This window comes from Poecile atricapillus, chromosome 4 (genome assembly GCF_030490865.1).
Source record: "Poecile atricapillus isolate bPoeAtr1 chromosome 4, bPoeAtr1.hap1, whole genome shotgun sequence".
Taxonomy (NCBI): domain Eukaryota; kingdom Metazoa; phylum Chordata; class Aves; order Passeriformes; family Paridae; genus Poecile; species Poecile atricapillus.
Genome location: NC_081252.1, coordinates 52,388,676 through 52,410,682, shown reverse-complemented (window position 1 = coordinate 52,410,682; position 22,007 = coordinate 52,388,676).

The window sequence follows — 22,007 nt, the reverse complement described above, 5'->3', positions numbered from 1 at the left end:
TTTTTAGCATTTTACTTTATACCGTCTATTTTAAGCTTAGAAATTCCTTCTAGTAACTGTGTATAGACCTACCGCTCATAAAAGAACTTCAAATAAGAAACAAAACCTTCCATTCACACCTGAAAATAAAAAGGAGATAAAATTCACTCTGAAGAATTCTGTTCAGAATGAGACCTTGTATATCTTCAGTTCCCTTTTCTCATTAACCACTTCATTTCAGAAAGAAATGTGCAGAGGAACATTTTTATCTATACAAAATATATATTTAATCAGTTACAGTGTTTATACTTATTAAGTAAAAGATGTCTAGTAGTTTATATGATGCAATAACAGTCAGAGTGATTTATCCTGGATCATATGCATCCATGGACACTGTAGGACAATCCTTCTCACAAGGTCCCATGTTCAGCCATGTATCTCTAGTGCTCTCCAATAATATCCACCTAGAAATGTTTAAATGCCAGTTCTTAGAGATGAAAGAGATTATACCAACTCAGCTCCTAAATCAGTGAAATTTAGCCTCTTAAGTCAAATTAAAAAAAAATAAAAAAATTCTTGCCCAGAACAAACACAAGCTGTGTATTCAGTTATTTTTTCCATGTAGCCTTAAAATAACCACAAATAAAAGTCCCCCCACAAACGTATAAGTTCACATCAGTCATTTAATAGTAATAAAAATCATGCCATTTGAAACATTTACCACATATTTATCTGGTAGTTTTCCAGCCTTTCTGTCACTGAAGAAAGGTCTTCACAACCTTTCTTTTCTTTTGCCTCATCTCAATAACAAATTGAATGCTTCCTCTTCCACTGTGCTCTCAGTGGCACAACATAGCAGTGTCTGACACAGACCTCACACCTTCCTCTATAAAGTTTTACTGTGTCTGCTAACTTCTTAGGCTTTCTATTATGGATACTCTTCAGTAATTTTCTTTCTTTTATACCAAAAAACCCTGAGTTTTTCACAGAGAGCTGGGTTTGAACTTTTTGAGAGAAAATGCAAAGAAGTCATAACCTTTCTGGTCTGTGCTGGGGCAGGATACCTTCAGACTCATTATTCCTTGGATAGGGAATTATATGGAATTATGTGATCTTGCTTAATTTGCTGTTTGCTGGACTATTTTTCATTCTGGAAGTCAACTGTGAGACAATTCAAGTCGATCTTGCCACTCTGAATAGCATCTCTCTGAAGTACAAGTACATGGTGAAAGTTGGCTTTGGCATTGGCTTCTTGACCAGTTTCCTTTAGGTAACCTTGATTTGTTTCTAATTTCTGCGGTGCCAGTAATCCACCTAAGATAATTAAATAAGCAGAATTTTTGTGTCCTGTCTCATAGTTACATTATGTAACAGTTAAATTCCTAATGAATTGAATAGTGAGAAGGTTCCTTTGGTGCAAAGCATTACTGGCATCACAGTCTCCTTGTGTAAATGAGAACAAACTTTCTTCTTTCCATTAGAATTAATTATTTTTTTAATGACAGGGAAAATTAACCTGATTAAATTTATCACAACCTTATAACAAATGGAAATTTCTGCCTCAGTCCAGAGACAGTGATCATGTTAAATGCTCACTGAAACTAAGAGCATTCTCCAATATGGCATTTAAGTAGCTTTGATGTGCAACTGCACTAAAAAAAGTCCCATCACTGATGACATGGTGGTCCCATGTTGCCTGTAACAAAAAACAATGACGTTGAGTTGTATTCTAATAATAACCATGAATGTTCCTGCAGTGAAGTTATGATGCTACTATTTGGTTAGTTTTTTCTTTCTGTCCTATGATATTGGAACAAATCACCACCCAGTACAAAGAAATTCATAATAGCTATGCCAGAAGCCAAGTCCTTTCTCCTTGATATAACCCAATTTATGCATATTGTTTTGTTTCTGGGAGGAAAAGGACTGAATAGAGTAGCCCTAAACTAGAAACAGTCTGTTAGACAAACCAGAATAGACAGTGAGACTGTGAGAATTCTAACAGGGGAAAAAAAAAAAAAGATACATGATACTGTAGTTTCTTTAAGTTACACCATGCAGCCTTTTATTAAGTTTCTAGCAAGTTTAGAATTTTTAGAACTGTACTTTCTGCTGCAAACTTTGTTTTACTGTAGGAGATCTACAGCAGCTGAACTTTGAAATGCAATTTTAGAATAGATTTTTGTCACCACTGAGTTCTTGAACAAGAGAAAGGATTTGAGACTTACATGGCAATAGCTGTAGATAAGACAGACTGGGCAGAAATGTTTCCTAGATGCCTTCAAAGTTATTTGATCTAGAGGTAGTCATTTGTTGGTCTATTTTTACTTCATGGGGAAAGGTCATGGAATCCTGAAAAATATTGCTGGAAAATGACAGCCTGCACAGAGTAATCAAGCAAAGATCACATGTCTTCTGGGTCAAATGCAACAGAAACTCTGTCACAGCACAAGTGATATTGAAAGACTTTTAAAGCATTGCTAAAGTACTTGGCATTACAACCAAAAGGGCAGAAGTATTATTTAATTCTAGGGAAAGTAAAGATCTTTTTGAGGAAGAGTGATTAGCCAGAAGTTGTCACTGCATGTCTCAAATCATGCTAAATGATGTAACTATATACATAATGTAAGTAAGAGGGAGATTGCTGCAAATGAGCAGGACTGAACAGGCAGTGAAACCATTCCTGCCTTGTAATGATGATGATTTCCTTTGGATTTTAAGTTCCTGATGAAAAGTAGATGCTGGTTCCTCCTCTCTTAATCTATGGGGTTGCGCTCTCTAATTTCAGCTGCTCTAAGCTCATGATTTAAGTGCATATCATATATCACAAGAGATCACAAGCTGGATGAGCTGGCTGAATTTTAATGATGCAGGGGAAGAAATCTCCTTTGAAAGGGTTCCTGGTGATCCAGTGCCATAGTGCTGATGCTGAAGCTAAGCAAATAATCGTAGCATCACTTGTCCCTAAATATTTATATGTATTTTCTTGGAAGAAAATACTTTCTTCTTAAATATTTCACACCTCTTGTCTCACATGGCCATAGCACCTGAATTTACAGCAGGCCCTGGCCTATTACATTACCCTGTATATCAATCAGAAATGTGACACAGGGGAACTAAGTAGCCTTGTTATGTCAGCAAGTCATGATGTCTGTGGAAGGCAAATAAAATACTGACTGTCAAAAAAAAAAAGCAACAAAACAAACAACAAACAAAAGCAAAACAGTAATGCTGGTCTCAATTTTTAAGGTACCTCGTCAACTTTGGTACACTTTTATTACAGACCTAAAAATCAAAATTAATGTTTCATAATATATGGAGGATTTGGTTGGCTTTTCATCCTCAGAGATAACATAGTAAGAATCAGGGAATGAAAATAATTTGTTGGTTGCTAAATTCTTGAATCATAATGAAATAAGTAGGTATTACAAGCAAAGTCTGCTTTTTCTCATCTTGAACCAAAAAATAATAACAAACAAATAGGATTTTTCTAGTAGGGCAATACAAGATATTGATTGTTCACAGTAAAAAGGGACCATATCCTAATTCTAAAAGATGAGATTTCATCATAAAATAATTATTAGGAATATATCACATAAATTTAGAGGCTTGAAGAAAGTAAAAAATAAACCCCCCCAATCTAATAAATTATAAAAGCTCAAAGCTGAGACTGCCCTTCCCTTATCACTTCTTTAGTCTGTTGGCAAATCCAGTTTTATTGGCAGAGCTGTTGAGGGCCTTTAGCTTGAGCAGCACTTGAAGGATTTCTTGAAGCACCTTTCAGAAAGGTCCAAAGTGAGGATTTTGAGTAAGAGAACTGAAGTGCTCTTGTTTGCCTTCTCATTGTTGTTCTGAATTATTAAGAAGGACAAAAGGCAGGAAAGAACCTGGCAGGATGGAGATTAATTCCTCTTTTAAATCTGTACCAGTTCTTATGAGTGCCTCAAGTTTGATTTTTCTCACTTGGAAAGTACAAAGTTGCATGTAGGTGGAGATACAGTCAAAAACTCCTTTGTATGGTTTGTGCTAGGAACTTCCACATCACAACAGCCATTTCTGGAAGTATGAAATACATGGCTTATAGTGCTGGCAGTAAACTGCAGGGATTAGAAGAAATATTGCCAACATTATTCAAGAAAACAGTGATACCACAATTTTGATGAAAACAGTACCTGCAGGACAGCAGAGGAAAATGTTCTTCCTTATATTGCTGTAAATGAGAACCCAGCAGAGTAGGTAGATGTCCATGTGGGAAATGTTGTATATTATTACTGAGCTTCTTTCCTGAAACCATTTTATTGTCAGGAGTTTTACAGATACCAGAAGCAATTCAAAATGGTTAGAAAGCTCCTTAATGACTATATTGTTCATATGTTGGGCAAAATTTGTGGTCACACTGAAACATCAAGTGATACCATGGACATGTTCTTACACAGTGTTACAGTACACTTTTGTCTTATTTTTGTCTTTTCTGACAATAAAAAAATGCACAAGAGCAAAAAATCTGCAAGAAACTGGCTGAACTTTCTTGTTGTTCGAGTGTTTTCTGCAGTCCCAGTTGTTTCTGTCCCAGGCAATTCAGCTCTGTGAGCGTATCTTCAAGCTCTCTTTTATCAGGATGGCAAAATTGTCATTGCTTTTCCCAAAGCTGCTCTTGCTTCTTGAGGGCTAAATCTGTGTACCATGATGTAAGAGGGAAAGATCTGTTTACTTGCCTGCTGCTTTCTTCATTGGCAGCACAATTCCCTGCTTCCCTACTCTGTTTCTCAGAACTCTTCTGTCACTTTGATCAAAAATGAGTCATAAGAGAAAAAGGCACAATAATATAAGAGAAACAATTTCTTTGAATAAGAAAAGGAATCTGTAGTTCCCAAAAATATTCAGGAAACCATAAGGTTAAAAGTGGAGGACAAAGCCTCCAGCTCTGGAACAGTGGTTTTATGTCATCTCAAGAATAATTAGCTGCCTGTGGAAAAGGGCTGTTCTTTTTCACAGGAAATATATTACACTGAGACAATCCAAACAACATTGCCACTGGACAAGGAGAAGCCTGGTAAGCATGAGCAGTAGCTGAGGACCTTCATTCACAAACAGTTACACAGAAAGAGAGGCACCCTTGTCTGAGATTAAAGGGATAAATAATGAACAAACTCAAAAGGGAACTGCTTCTTTTGCTCTAATGTCTTTAAGCCATAGCTTAAAAGAGCCTGCTTCAAAGAAATTGTCTTCTTCAGTGAGTCAACCTTTTCCAACCCAGAGAAACAAACTAAATTGTTGTGGTGTTTTCTCTACTGACCCATAAAAATATTCCTGCATTTAGGCTAGCAAAAATGCACTAAAATAAATTTTCAAATGCTCATGATTATTTGGATGATGTAAACAGGTTTGAAAATGTAAGAGTGAATCTATAGTGTTTGGACAACTGTAAATATATGCATATTTTTTTCCAAAATTAAACCATGTCTCAAGATATCTCAAGTAGGACATGGGCATGTTAATTATAGACAAATACATATCTATCTATCTGTCTATCTATCTATCTATCTATCTATCTATCTATCTATCTATCTTTATATATCTATATACCTATTTATCTATATATATCTAAAATAGATATACTATTGGTATCACATCTATAAGTATAAATATATACATATATATACATATATATCTATATAGATATAAACCAAGAAATTTACACCATGAGCAACACATTGGCCTCTTTAAGCCTTCCTTTTAATGCTTTGGTATGCATCATCATTCTCATATTTAGAGTGCATACTCTTTAGGGCACTGAATCATCTCTTAAAATTTATGTTAAATATATTTATTGGAGAAAGTGCAATAAATGACTAGAATATTTATAAATAATGTTAAATTTATATGAACTTATAATTTTTCAGAGGTCTTACAGCACCTCTAAGAATTTGATAAAGAAGACTGATCATGACATTGTAAGACAGAGATTATTCTGCCTCCAGACTTGGCTCTGAAACAGAAGCAAACTAAAACCTTATCCTTACAGGGCATTTCTGTGTTCTGGGAAGATGTCGTAGGTTCTAAAGAAGTTGATGAGTTAATGTAGGAGAAGTTATCAAGGTAGAACTGTCTCTTGATAAAAAATAATTATTGTAAACAGAGAAAGCATGAAAATATATTGATCACTGATAACATTATGAAGCACAGATGAAAAGGTAAAATAAAATGTACTTGTATGGAATAACATACTTATGATAATTTTTATTTTTCCCATGTAAAAACAATTCCTGTTACTGCAGTTTTCACTTGGTTATGAAGATAAATTCATATCAGATAAATGTTTTAATAGTAATTACTCAGCTTGGGGTATACAAAGACTTTAGGCTCTCCTATATGGAGCGAAAAAGCTGCTTCTGTTCCTAATTTCAAACCAGTGTTTTTACTTATGTTCCTTTTTTTCCCTTCCTCCATCACTAAACTCTGCTCTGACCAGGCACAGCCCTTCAAAGACAAAATGTACTGTATGGCATACATATGGGCTCGTGTAATTCCCACTGAAGCACCACTGGAAAGGAAAACATGTTGGGTGTAAAACCTGCTGATCCTCAGGGATGACTTGGAGGATATTTTGCCTTTAACAGCTTCATCCTTTGCCAGACTATAATTCATTTGAATTTTTGTTAACAGCTCCATCAGTGTAAGACTATGACCTTACTGAATATTACCATGCTATAAGACTTTCTGTACCGTGTGTATCAGTTAATTAACTGATACATGGGAGCAGAAAGACAACAGAGCCATTATACTGATTATTTTGCTGTCTGCTAGGAAATAAAATGACCAGAAACACCTTTGTAAATGATTTTTATGTGTCTTTGAAAAGACAGCAAATTAAAGGGCAAGTGACCTCAATCAACAGAAATCCACAAAAAAACCACAGAAAGGCACCTGAAGTTAAAAACGGTGTTTAGGCAGGGATTTGTCAGTCAGTCCAGCCCTTGTTTATGTGGGTACAGCTGCCAGGGACTGATTTTAAAACCAAGGCCTTACTGGCACTGAGCACTGGGAAATCGCTTCCCGTCGAGCCTTTTCTTGGAGACACCGACAGCAATATGACCTGAGGACAATTTGAGCACAGCTTTGTTGTTTCACCAGAGGCAATGGTGTTTCAGTGAAGGAAGTCCACATGAGCAGGACTGATATTGCTGTGCAAGTTGTGTGAGAGGGGTGTAAATGAAAACTGGCTTGCCTCAGCTCAAGGAGGTCAGCATGCATTGACTGAATCAGTGTGCGGTCACACTGGGACCAGCTGGTTATGAAGGAATTTAATTGACTTCGGCAAAATTTGGGAAAAGACAGATGTTTCAGAACTGGCTCTGTTCCTGCAGCATGATTGTCATAGTGTAATTTCCCAATGGTGTGTTTCACATCCTCAGAAGCCCAATTAGCCAATGAAGCTTTGCTTGCAGCAGGCAAAACTAAGAATGCACTGGTTTTCCCCCAAGCAGCTACTTTCTTGTTTTATGCATGCAAGGAAAAATAAAAAGTCGTCTTTTTCAGTTAACTGAGCCATAGCACCAGCACTTCATACTAGCAAACCTTTAAAAAGAGGCTGTTCTCTATATTCACAATGCCTCATATCTCCAGAGCACTCTAATGTTTTCCTTTCAAAATTACACACTCAGGATTTTTTGTCCCTTTTTCTGGGAAGCACATAGCTTTATAACAGCCTCCATCTCCCCTTCTGCAAGCTATTTCCAAAACACACTTTTTCTTTAGTGGTACAGCTTTATGACCACTATTTTCAGGGCCTTCATCCTCTCATCCAGATGAGTCTGCTCACTTTTCCTCCCTGGACTCTCCTGTTCCCCTTGTCTCAACCAAAATCAGATACACTGCAGCCCAGGCCTCATATAAGGCATTTTTTAATTTTTCACAGAGTTCAGGGAAGACACTAGAGGTACTGCCCTTTGCCAGCTGGTCTGGATGTTCTACCTCTTTCACATGGATGGAAATGCATCAATCTGCATCAACCAAAGAACAAATACCATAATAGAAGGTTTCTACTCTTACTGTCGGAGAAAGAGTCTTCTAGTTTTCTCCTTCCTTTCTCCAAGTCATGTACCTGAATTTTTGCTAGTGGTGCTCTGAAGGAAGTTGGCTGTTTTTATTGGTATAAGTTTCCTTATATTGAGCTCAACCACCAGAATTTCTTGTCTGTGTAAGCTTGTACATTGCCAAAGGTACTGTGAAAATAGTTCTCATGAAATTCACTGAGGTGTTTAAGAGAATGTTGTTCATTAACACAGAATCCATGCAGGAAATTAATTTTATTACCCTTATTCCATGATAACAAGATGGAAGCTCAGCATTTGAAGACTGATTATAAACACACAATCAATCAAGAGTATCTACTGCCACTCTGGACAGCTTGAAAAAGCAAATGAATAGTACTAACTTCATCATCTGAATCTAGAGGTCTTGAGAGGGAAGAGCTCTTGGTATTTGCAGCAATCCTAAAGCACGCCTCCACTGTGAAACAAAAGAAACATATGCACACAAAAAGTGGACATGTAAAAATGACTGCTTTAAGGGAGAGTTCCTAACTCTTCATAAAATTCATGTAACTAGCTATGAAGATACTTAATTTTTTATGATCTATCTCCATCTGTTGAGGTTCAAGGCTTATTAAAACTCCAAACTGAAAGTTTGTGACATAATAACTTACAAAACTTGTTCTGTTATGATAAACAGGGAGACTTAGAGAATCACAAATGAAAAAGGGGGCTTCACTCTAACACAAAATGTTACATTGGTATGACATGTGAGCTGTTATCATCACTGTGTGTTCTTGGACTTCCCCAAAGAAGGTTGAGTATAGCCAAACACATCCTTCCATGTAGGTTAATAGTTTCAGGATAGAAAACAGTTACGTTTGCAATACAGGAAGAACTCTGTGCCTTAGAGACATTGCACAGGTCTTGTCCTGGTGTATAGATCTCCAGGATTTATAGACATTACAGAATCTTGAATAATTAACTATCACCTACTTGACAGCAAACAGGTTGCATTTAACAAATTTATATCTCCAGGAGAGACATTTAATCTTCATACAAAGACATGAAACAATTAAAAATTCACCATTTCCCTTAAGATTCCCTATAATGATTAATCATCGTCATTGCTGGAGAAGTATTATGCCAGCAGTGTCTGGCATTACTTTCTGTCCATATGGTCTTATTATGACCATACCATATTAAATATCTTCTTAATACATAATTTATTACTGTGAAGGCACTTGCAAGCTGTAGTCAAGCCACTTCTTAAACCCCTCATCTTGGGCTGAACAGATTGGGCTCTCAAACTCTCACTACAAGGCAATTTCTCCAGCCTTTAAATCATTTATGTTTCTTTCATCTAGAGATTTCCTAGCTACCTTTTTACTATGCAGACATTTAAACTATACACAGTTTCGTAATATTAATGTCTGTCTTGGCATAGCTAAAAATAAATTCATTTCTCATACACCTATTGCTAATTTAAGAATCAAGTGACTGCCAGCTCTTTTTACTGCTGCATCACATGAGTGCTTATGTGGAGTTGTTTTTTTATTAGGGATTTGTACCAGGTCCTTAATTCCTTTGAAGCCTGCTCTTGGTTTCTAATACTAAAACCTCACTCAGATGTTTATTTTTGTATTTACTAAAATACTAATTTAGTTCATTCATCCTGCTAATCTATTCAGTTTTTTTTTTTTTTTTTTCTTTTGCCTTGTATTTATTTATTTATTTATTATGGGTAAACATTTTGGTTGTTAATGGACAAAAGGATTCTATGATGCTTCAAGTAGAAGCAGAAAACACTACCACAAAATAAAGTAGAAACATTAAAGAAAAACACCCAACAGATTACTTTCAAATACATTTGCACTTCCATGTCCTGACTGGCTATGCTGATTTTTCCTTAAGTTTCTACCTTTTTTTTTTTATTTTTTTCTTGTCATTATTTTAAACTCCATTTTAGAAACCTTAGTTCTCTTTAGTGTAGTTATAATTTTTTTTTTCATCAAGATCTTTAGCTTTGATTATTCATTTGTAGCAAATTGATTGCTCATAAACTTTATTGATTCCATGGTATTTTTTCCCCTTCTACATACATTTGCCAGATTTCCCACACTATTGAAACTGTTGCCTTGACTTCAGTGTTGATCCAAGTAGTCTTCTAAGTATGATTTTCCTCCATTTTGAAAATATAAGTTTTAAAACAGACCTATTTTAATTTGGTTTTTTTTTTTAATATTTTAGGAAAAGGGTCATAATTTTTATTTCCAGTAGAATTTTTACTTCTATGTATTAGTTATAATTTTAATGAAGTTAGGGAGACAGACTGCCTAGAGTTTGTCTGCCTTTCCCTAAAAAGCTTTGCCTCTAAATATCATTACTAAAAAAGTCTACCAAAACCAGAGAAAACTTCAAGTACATAACGGCCATACAAATGCCTGGTAAGGCCTAGGATATAAATGTGCACAATAAAGCAACATAAAAGAATGCTCGAGGTAAAACATAAAATGAACAACTAGACCACACTTCTTGGATAGGTTTATTTTTATCTGACAAAAAGCTCGTTCTACTTAAATAAGCAGACCAAACAAACCCATTATACCCCAGTAACCTACAGGTAGTTTGAATACTGTCAAAAACAAGCAGAGGCAGAAACAAAACAAATCACTCCATTTAGCAGTGCCTACATAATGCTCTAAATTCTCTCCTTTCCCTTTCTCTCTTTTTGTTTTTAAATTTTCTCTTTTCATTGTGTATCATAAGCTTCTGTTTAACAAAGGTTTTGATCTTAAATATATTTAACTTCAACCATTTATTTCCCAGCTAAGGTGCTGCCAAGCCTAAATGCTGATTTAACTCATTAGGCACCTGTTTACAATCTGACAAAGAAAGGCCATTTCCCCATAAAAAGGGCTGTGATGCTGAGAGCCGCTAAACCCATGTGTAGCTTCCCATAAGTGACAAAGGAACAGAACTACTTTCTCACCCTTAGCTCTCTGTCCTCCTGGTGTGTGGGATGGGTGTAAACTTTGCAGGCTGTGAGATATGGCAGAGTAGTCACATTGTACCTTTGGAACACCTTACGGCTCAGAACCCGTTTCTGGGTGAAATCAGCCTTTTTGGTAATGATGTGAGACTGTTGTCACCTTTGAAACCATGGAAGATACTTTGGATGTCTCATGTGACCCTTAGAAAGGTCTAGTTGTAGAAGGAATATTTAAAGCATGTAATGTGGGGTTTTTTCATGACTGGTTGATAGTATTTTTTGTTTCCTTTTGGTTTATGCCCCTTTTCCTCCCCTGCAGCCTAAGGGACCATATTGGGTTTTCAGGAGTGTCCATCTCTCCCACTGTGTGGAATCTTGTTCTATCTTAAATAGGAGATATTCATGAAAGGAAACACCCAGAGGTTACTGAGAAGCTTCGCCACCACCCTAGATGCAGCTTGCTTGGTATTAGAATTAGCACAATGGCTAAGTAAAATATGCTAAGTAGGTGTGTAACCGAATGCCCTAGATTTTCCACCAGATTAACAGCTGGGGTGTGACAAGCATGCATGTAGTCCCAGAGGTAGAAAAGTCAATATCTGTAAAAAGTTTCTACTGGACTTTTCTTCACAGAACAGCAGACACTTCCCTAGAATACACTTAAAAAAAAGTTACAAACAGCTACTTAATTAAAACTTGGTCGAGAAGATCAAGTGCAGGAAGAAGCTTCTCATCACCTCTTGTGGGACACAGCCCTTCCAGCTAACAGAAAAAGCACTAAGCACAGATCTTGATAATTAGAAGCTTGAGTAAGTACAGCAGGAGCTAATAAGCCAATCCTACATGTGGGGTGTTTTTAATATTAATAACCTTTGTGACTGCACAGATACACTACTGAAATAATGCCAAAACAAAGCCCTTCATGTACCTTAGCAAGGCTAAAGCCTTGGAAATCTGCATCAAAAGAGTCTGTGGTTAAGGGTGTGTTTCTCAGAAGTAATACAAAACTTGCTATTCAGTTTTTGTGTACATATTTCCTGTGCCTTTGTTGTTCCTTTTTTTTTTTCCTCTGTAGTTCTGTAGCCCTCTTCATCCTTCTTGCTGCCCTTGGGAACAGAAGCCAGCCTGGACTTGGGTACAGAACACCCACACCACAGCACTGATTTGCACAGTCCAGTGATCTCCTGCTCTTGAAACACCTCTAAGTTTTTCCACATTTGAACTGGATTTTGGGGCCTTCTTCACAGAAAGCCTATCACAGAGCTTGTTGCATCAACAATTGCGTGTGAAAACCGTGTGTCAGTAGGGTTGATTTACCTGACTGAGGTATCTTCCAGTTGATTCATGCTGTTATTTAGAGAACTTGGAAGGCTTTCTTTAGGATTTAAACTATCCTGGGTTTTTTTCTGGTCTTTTACAGTTTACTTTAAAGTGGGGAGCAATTATTGTTTAGAGTTTCTGCAAACTGTAAGGACTTAGCGGTAAGAAAAATGCTTGCTTCATGTCTGGTGCTCTTGCTCTTGAACTGGATTCACTGTCACATGGATTAGTGGCTACATACCAACCAGAGGTCTCCTAAGAAGGAATTCTTTATTTTGTTGTGTTTACTTGTGATATTTTTCTTTATTTTCTTGTGGTTCCCCCCCTAATTTTTCTTGATATAAGCTGAAAAAATAGAGGTTTCAGTGATTTCTATGCAGAATTCCCATCCTAACAGTACTTCAGATCATTTTCTCTGGTGGAGGTAGGTAGTGAAAACCACCACTAATTTTCTTTTACAATTGATTTTCAAATTTTTCATGAGTAACAAGAAAAGTACTGATTTTGACATGAAATCTACTTTACATAGAAAAGACACAATCTTCTAATTCAAAGTTTAATTCAGTCTGCCCCTACATGATCACAATATAAAAGATACTTTTGTGATTACAATCTTTTAAATCTGGTTAAGAAATGCATAGTAATCATAAGTGTTGACATAAATGGAGGAGAGCAAAATCAGGAAATTGAAAGACTAGCGGTTAATTTTTAAAATTAAGTTGTTTATTCTTACTGTGAAAGTCTGCATTTCTACAAAGTAGATTTTGAGACAATTAATATATTATGTTTTTATTGAGTCAGCTTTGACAAAGAAACTTTCATTGCAATCTTTTCTCCTGTCAGTACTCATCTCTCTGTATCAGCTGGATGATGAGAATAAATCTCTTATTTAACCCGACTATCTGTGTAAAACTCTGCAGAAGGAGATTCAGCAGATGGAGCTAGTGTGCTTCCAATCTTTGACACCTGTACTCAACATGGAACGAGATGAGCAGAATCGTTTACAGAACTCTGGCTGGCGATATGTCAGGGTCAGGTGTCAAGACTTTCTTTTGGCTTAGCAGAAAATCAACAAATATAAGAGGGAATTACCCATCATTTATCAAGAGCTGGTAGATAAGAGGAGGGCAGCTTAGTGATTCAGAAACCAGTGATGTGACATAATATGGAAAACAACTTGAGAAGAATAATAATTATTAAGTTTGTCTCCAAATTATTTTATTATATCTTCCTTTTTTTTTTTTTTACTGTTACTCTCACACAGTAATAGATTGTGCTCATAAGGTGCCATAAATTAAAGTATTCAGAAAACGTGTGTAAATTGTTTAGGTCTTATGGGATGTGTTGGTCACATTGAACCACAGTAAGAAATAAGATGTGTCTGTGGAGCTGCAATCACTTAATTCAAGCTTGTAATGACCTGTTTTCTCTGACAAGAGCCTTGTGCAGTCATTGACACTGATATTTTAAGGTAGGGAGATGCTGGAAACACCTCTCTTCCCAGCAGAGTGGTCATAAAAATGCCTGACAATTAGTAAAAATTAAGCTTGTTTGTTAAACCATTAATTTCCAGTTTATGCTTCTTGGCTCCAGAGGTACCTCCAACCTTCCCAGCAGTCAAGGTATTGCAGTGGGACCTCACCAACAGTTCCCATTCAGACCAAGGTTTTCTCCCTTTTGCCTCCAAGCTTATTTAACAGGTCCTCTCCTGCATGCAACAGGAGTTTTTATTTCCTGAAGGCCCATAGCTGAAGGTCCAAGGAAGGAAAGGACAGGTTCTTGCATATAATGTGCAGGTCTGTAGAGCCTATAGTCCGTGTAGAGCTCTAGAGCTGTACCTGGCACACACAGGCCATAACCTACACTGAGGGGTGCATGTGAGGGACACAGAGATTGGCAGAACTATTTGTACTGTGACAATTGTGCCGGGTTCAGTTTTCAAGGTGAGTGGTTTTCATCTGATGTACTAGCAAGCACAGAGGGTGGGAGCTTCTCACAAGCCCTGCTTCAATGCAGTACTAGAGGCTAACAGCAGGGAAAAGAAAATGCTCGGAGTTCATAGCTAATTTTTGGAGTGGTCCTGCCATGAGAAGAGCACCTGAGAGACTTGGGATTCAACACACATATCCACACATTCAGTCTGGGAGAGTGAAGGAGGGCAAGAATGCAAAATGGTCCAGGAAACTTTCCAGGATTTTCTCTTTGTGACATTAACTTTACAACCTTCCAACATTTCCAGTAGGAGAATATGCAAATGCTGGTGGCATCCTGATAAGAGGAGAGTTATGTGCAATTTCAGAAGTTAATATACGGTGTCGGTGATATCACGTTGTAGCTTCTCTGCAGTTCTTCAGTTCCTACATTGTGATTTAGTGTAGCACATTATAAGAGCAGTGTGTGAAAGTTTCAAAGCCATCATTGGTCATTGTTACAGCAGCATAACGCTGACAAGCAACTGATGGAAAGAAAGGTTTTATTGCTGCACTGTTCTTTCCTTCTTGCCTATTTAGGTCTTCAGCTTCAGCGCTTTAGTGACTCCATACGCTACTGAATTCTTGAACAAAGTTTCAGTGGGTATAAAGTAAGGCATTATTTTGTTATATGCATGTCTGATAATGAAAGAACACTTTTATTTTACTGTAAATTGCCTACTGCATCAACCAAATGAGCCACAGTTTTTGTATACACATGTATATATTTTTTGTCTGGGTTTTGAATTCGCATTGGTAGATTTTGAAAATCTAGTTGGAATTTAGTTATCTTTAAGAGATTGTCCTTTCCAAATTTGAATCTACTTTCAGTATTTTGAAACTTTTTTCCATAAATTGGTTGGCCAGTCCTGAGCACTTACTGGTGATTACTGCTTTCAGATACCAGGAATATATTATAAAGATGTAGGCAAAGAAATTCTTCATCTATCAGAATCTCCTCTGGGTTTTCTTGTGGCCAGTATTAGTTACATTGAGTATACATCCCTAATTATATTTGTAATGTAATTTCCTCTGAAGGAGTCAACACTGTAAAGTGTTGTTTAGTTTTCCTTTTTATAATAAGTCAGCTGAATAATGACAATACATCTTGGCTGGAAACCCAGAGATTTGTGGGTTGTACCAGGTCTCCAACAGAATTTCTGAATGACTAGTGTTTGTATCACTTGTTGTCTTGGTTTCTAAAATAGTACTTGTGTTCATCTGTTTTTGTGAATTCCTTGAAATCAGTGCATGAAAAGTGTAGCATCAAAGTTTGGGTTAACACTGCAGCAGTGTCTACAAAAGAGCACGTGCACAATTTCTTTTCTAGCCATGGATGACTGGTCCCTTGAAAAGCTGGTTCACAATAAATTAGAGACTGAATTTACAACATGTGATTTACTCTGCACTGGCTCCAGGTGAGGACATTCTCACTATAACTATCCATCTCACCCAGCTGCAGCTTCTGGCTTCTGCACTGCCAATGGAGAGCCTCCTGAATAGAGAGTCTCAGAGCATGTGAGTTAGACATGTTGTGATCTCCACTCTACAGGAACTTCTCTCTCTCCCCTCCTAATTACTTTTGCTCTCCCCTTTCTTGCCTTCCTAACTACAGAATCTGGGGAGATCATCTTACACTTCAAGTGATATGATACCTTTCCCTCTCACCTGCTCTGCCTCTTATCATTATCTCTGAGATAAATTCTTCCATAATTCATTTTGGGATTAATTTTACATGTTCTAGGGGACCGGACTCATGGCACCAAGACTTCCTCTACAACTTACAGGATAAAAAGGTGAATTTATTTAGGAGAGTAAAAAGTAGGAGACTGACATAGGTATAACAGAGATATCTCTGCTTCTCTCTTTCTTACTGTTCTTCTGAGCACGAAGTTTACATTTGTGATGAGCAGATAAGGAAGAACCTCACAATTTACACCCTCCCTAATTCACAGCGCTCACTAACTTCTCTGTGTTGTTAGCCAAAGTGATATACAGCTTAATAACAAAAACACTGTCTTTATAGAAACTCAGAGAAAGTGAATCAGGGTCCTGGGGACAAAGACTCCACATTCACTCTTGGGAGTTGCTAGTATCCCAGGTATTGCCAGTGGAACACTTAAATAAGCAACTTACAGTGTTTTTTTCCTAGTGGTAATACTTAATGAAACTAAAAGTACTTTGGTTCTTTACTACTGTGAAACTAAGTACTGATAAGTCTACTGCAATGAAGTATCATTTTCTTACTGATGTCAGGGTTTTAAACCCATGTGACCTACTAAAATTGTTGTACGCAGAAAAACAACTTTAAAAGAAAAGGGGGCTAAATACAGCACTTGGGGAGCAGAGCTGTGCAAGGACTAGTGTAAGAATTGCAGAATTTGCTAATAAATGATTTTTACCTAGATCTTGGCAGCAATCAGACAAAAAAAGCTGTAAATCTACTGCAAAGGGAAGTAGAAATGGTTTTTTGGTACAACGGATAAAGTCTGACAACATGGAGAAGAGGAATTCTGTGCTGGCAAAGAAATCTTATCTTCTTGACAGTATTGGTAAAGCACTCATCAGGGATTGGAGGCTGAAGTGGGTAAATGAAAGGAGAGTCTCTACACTGCATTGTCTATGTCTAAAGAGCATAAATTGATTATTGAGCAAAACATAGAACATCATACCTTTGACTTATTCCTGCACACAAGTTCATGAACAATCACAGTGATGAATGACATCTTAAATAGTTCCATAAAATATCAGGAAAAGATTCAGAGTAACTGGAGAAGTCTTTCTAAAAGCTGTATGTTGGAGGTGTAGGATGAGATAGAGGAAGAAAGAGATTTGGCTGCTGAAATAGTTTAGGTTCTTCTTTAATGAGGAATCTACTGTTATTTAGGTGTTCCAGTAATGTAATGCTCCAACAGTTGTAAATGAAAGAAATGGATTGCTGCAACGTAAATGTTTCTCTATCCTGAGTGTTCTAGGGTCTAGCTGTTACAACCCACCCTAATCCCAGATAAGCCAAGTGAGCTCTCAGTGGATTACAAATCCTGGGGTTCAAAGTGTTCCTCAAAACACGATTAAAAACAAATGAGGTTAAACATTGGTATCAAAAAATTGATATGCTTTATTTAACAATAAAAGAGACAAAGAGAAAGAAAGAAAAAAATAGAAAAAAGAGGTGAGGGGAGGGGGGAAAGGGAGTGTGACAGAGACAGATTAAGTAGAAACATATCACCTCTCCATGGGTCCAAATGATGTGTTGCTTCTTTCCATCTGGTCTTCTTGTTAGTGAGTGTTTCCTGCTGAAAGGAATAGAACCCCATGGATTAATATATGCTTGGGACAGGTGGGAATGCCCAGGTACCTCCCCTGCAGGGAGGCAGTTTGACACTGTCCCTTGCAAGACTGTGGATCTGTTGCATCTCATTTTGCATCACATGCAGTGCTCTGGTGCAGGATCTGGGGGAAAATCTGGGGAGTCTTTGATGGACCATGACACCGCCTCAGCTGTCCCTCACCTGCATGTGCCATGCTGGGGGCCCTGCAGCTGGGCTGGTCTGTACAGCTGAGGATGGGCATTCACTGCCTCGAACCAGAGGCTTTTTTGCCATAGACTCAAGCCCCTCCTCCTCGTCCCTTTGGTGGGGGGGTCTGTGCAAGCCTGGCAGCCAATATGTCCGAGGTTATGGCCTCCACTCCAAAGTTGCTGGGTTTGGCTCTTCCATGAATTCTTATCCATTAGTTCCCAGACCTTAGATGCTTAAAACAAAATGTCACTTTCTCTTATCTCTGTCCCTTAGGTAGTTTAACTCACAGTTCAGTGTTTCAGCCAGGAGACCCATTCAGGGTGAGCTTTGGTGTGCAGGTTTGTTAGACAGTTTTGCTGTAATAGGCAAAAGACCTTCCTAAAAATGTTTAAGCCATAAATGATAATATTTCAGTCTCCAACACTGGCATAGTAGGATTTGGTGTTATTAGCAATGTTAATATAAACAATTATTAATAATGGAACTAATAAATCCCCTCAACCAAATGTACTCTGATTTTATGGATTTTTTCTTTTGAAGTTAGCTGAAAACTATTCTGCAGTTATTTTTAAACATTTTCTCCCTCGGTATGGATATTTTTCTCTTGTTTTTCCCTTTACATATTTGATTTCTTATCACTGTCCATTTATTTTCACTGTTGTGAAAACAGGCAAGAGAGATGTTTTTCAGCTTTTTAGTTTTGTTCATAACTAAGCAACTACATGTGGAGCAGATGGAAAGTGTCCTTTGCAATATATTTCATCTCAGTGATTATTCATGGGGTGTGTATCTTATTTAGAACTTTTTTTAAAGATTAATATTCAGTTACATACTATTTTCCCTGGAGATTAACACACATGCAGAGATACATTTTTTTCTAACGTCAAGGTTAACCAAAATGCAGCTAACAAGACATTAATGACCCATTAAGGCCTTGGTTGTGGTTCACAAATTACATATATCCTTTTGTCCACCCTCAACAAAACAAAGGCATAGAATTACAGAAAGCTTGGGGTTGGAAGCTTGGAGATATCCATGCCATCTTATCCAACCTCTTTCTTCACACAGGGTTGCTTGAAGTAGGATGTCCAGGACTGTGTCCAGATGATTTTTGAATATCTCTAAGAATGGAAATCCTGCAACCACCATGGGCAATCTTTGACAGTGTTCAGTTACCCCCTCACAGAAAAAAAAATATTTCTCGATGTTCAGAGGCAACTGCCTATATTTTGATTTGTGCCACTTGGCTTGTGTCCTGTGACTGGGCACTGCTGAAAAGATGCTGGCTGCATTTGAACATGCTGCTTTGCACTGTCCCTTGAATTATTTATACACATTGGTGAGATCAGTCTTACACCTTCTCTTTGCTAACCTGAAGAGTCAATTCTTCTGGTCTATGTTTGAAAGGAAGGCAGTGTGCATGCCATTAAATAAGTAAAGCTGAGAAAATGGTTTTGACCATTACACTATAAGCATACATGCAGTCTAGCTTTTAATATGGTTCATGACTTCCTTATGCCTTACTAGAAATTTTAGACAATGTCTGATCAAGGTTTCAGACACCTTGTACCAAGGATAGTTCCCACAATGCAGGATAGATGGGACTACACCAGGTTTGTCTCCCTCCCCTCTCTGTAGTCTCCCAAGTCTGTCAGAAGACTTTGTACCCTCAGATATCCTTCCTGCTCTGCTTTAGGGCTATTGGGTGTTCCTTCATGCTCATATTGTGAAAATGTCTCTTTAGCTGTAAGGCCTACATAATGTACAGAAATTCAACATACTTTCTCCTCTGGGCAGTTTTACAGGACAGAAATGGAGATGTATAGGACTGTGTCCTAAGACTATGTATATGCATAGAGAGAAAATAAAATACTTTTTATATAGGAATTTAAGTTCATCCTTGCTGCCTTACATTTTGGGCAGTGAACCTTACAAAAATATCATGCTGGTTAGAAGGCGTTAACAATTATGTTGAAAAGCATGTTCAGCAGGAGAAAAGAAACCATACTTGATGCAGCACAGAAGAGGGAGTACCATAACAGGAATGCTGTTTTCATCTGTGGAGTGACAGGAAAAATCTCAGAGGGCCTTGTGGCTCTTTGGAGCCTCAATGATCATGCTGATTTAAAAAATAGCTATTTTGAGTGTCACACTATTGATGAAAACAACACATGGAAAGTTCACCTCTCACTGGTGCCATAACAGATGGTGCCTTCTTTATGATGATGAGATATAAGGGTGTTGAGGCACTTAAGAACAAAAATTGTTGTAGAGTATGGAGATGAAAACACTGTTTTATTCATTAGCAAATTCTTACTGCAAACCTCCTTAAAATAGAGCATGTCATAAACATTGATGTTGAATGTATGAAAGTCTCCATACCCAAAAGTCTAGTCCTCTGTGGAAGACCATGAGGCTGAATACAGAGATGATGTATATTCAGCACATTTGTGTGGTTTTGTTTTGTTGGAGGACATAGATGTATTCCTGCAACAGAAACGTAAGGATAAAAACATCTGCAAGCCTGGGACTGCACAAGCCATTTCAGCTTTTTTCATATCTCAGTGAAGTGAATCAGAAGATTTGCAGTGGCAGAAGTTTCCATCTGCCCTAATTGACTGTATGAAAACTTTGAAGGGAACTCTCAAAGCACTGCAGAAACAACAGAAGCACAGTGACACTTCCAGGTTGCATCAAAGAATTAGTGGAGAAAAAGCTTTTTCCTCAGAATGTGAGTACCAGTAGTGACCTAAAGAACGCCCCAGAATATGTGAAGATACATCTTTTTGACCTGAAGTGGACTGCAAAGATTAAGATAATATAACATAAATAATGTCTGTGTCTTTTCTACTAAAACTTAAATTATGAGCCTTCTCAGTGATTGCTGGCACTTCTATGAGATTATCCTTTTCAAAGTATATCAGATGTGAGCAAATATCCTTAAATGCAAGTGTTAATAAATGTACTTTGGGGTCATGACACCAATGGTTACTTTATATCACTACTCTTCATTACATCAAGTATTAAACACATGCTATTGCTAATTATCAGCAATAAAAAACTGTTGTGGAAGTCCAAGTCAAAGATAAATGGAACAACACCACTGAATTTTCCTTATACCATCTTTGTGCATCTACTGCCTTACATCTTTGAATTTTTCTGAAGTCTTGTATTGCAGATAGGACAATTTTCTATGACTCAGATCCTGATACCCTATGAGCATATCTGTCCTGAATAAATTTGTGGGGGGAATACCTGAAATAGATGCTTTCAGGGTAGCAGTCGGATTTTATGATTCTGGATTTTTCCTCTTTTTTGAGTGCTTCAGATAAGAAAAAAAAAAAAAAAAAGGATCTGATTAATAGAGAGTGAGTGATAATCAGGAATTCACTTAATCTTCTCCTGGAACCTATTTCTGACAGCAGTGATTCTAAAAATGATTAGCTAGTATAAGAACAAAGTAATGTGTATCAAAAAAGGAAAAGGCTTTCAGAATGTCCCTAACAACGTCCTGGATACCAGCCCTGTGATTTCTAGCACACAGAGTTACTGCCTCTCTGGAAGGACTCTAGCTTTTATTAAGGGAAAAAATTAATATCTGCAACAAAAAATTCCACTTTTAGACACAAATGAATGCATCTGGTCCTACAAAAGCTGTAGTACATGTTATTCAGTACTGCCAACACTGCACAGGACTTGCTGAAACTCTTATTTCAAAACCAGAGAGTTGTCTGCAGATCAATTTTTCCCCAGCTCCTGCTGGTATGTCTCCTCCATTTGAGCATGCAGTTAGGTCTTGAAAATAATTATCTCTTTATTTTTCTGAGAGAACACATTAAGGAACTTTCTCTTCTATTATTCAGTGCTGCTCTTTGTTTGCATGTCTCTTCCTTCTTCCTCTCTCAATGGGAACTTGACAGTTTTCTGGGTAGCTTCTTATCAGGCATTCAAAGTTTTTAATTTGCCTGACAGTTTCAGTTGGCTAAGTTAGGATATATCCATCTTTCTTTCACCTTTTTGGAATTTTTGTCTTCGAGGGTTATTTCCCATAGCCAACAGAGCTCTTATGGTGCCCCTGGTGTCAGGGTCTTCTGCTGTCTTTTGTTGTGCATGTTTTCAGTTGGACAGAGCAGACTAAGCATGGAGGTTGTAAGGTGCCTGTGTCTCTTTCTGAAAATGTCTTTCCATTTTC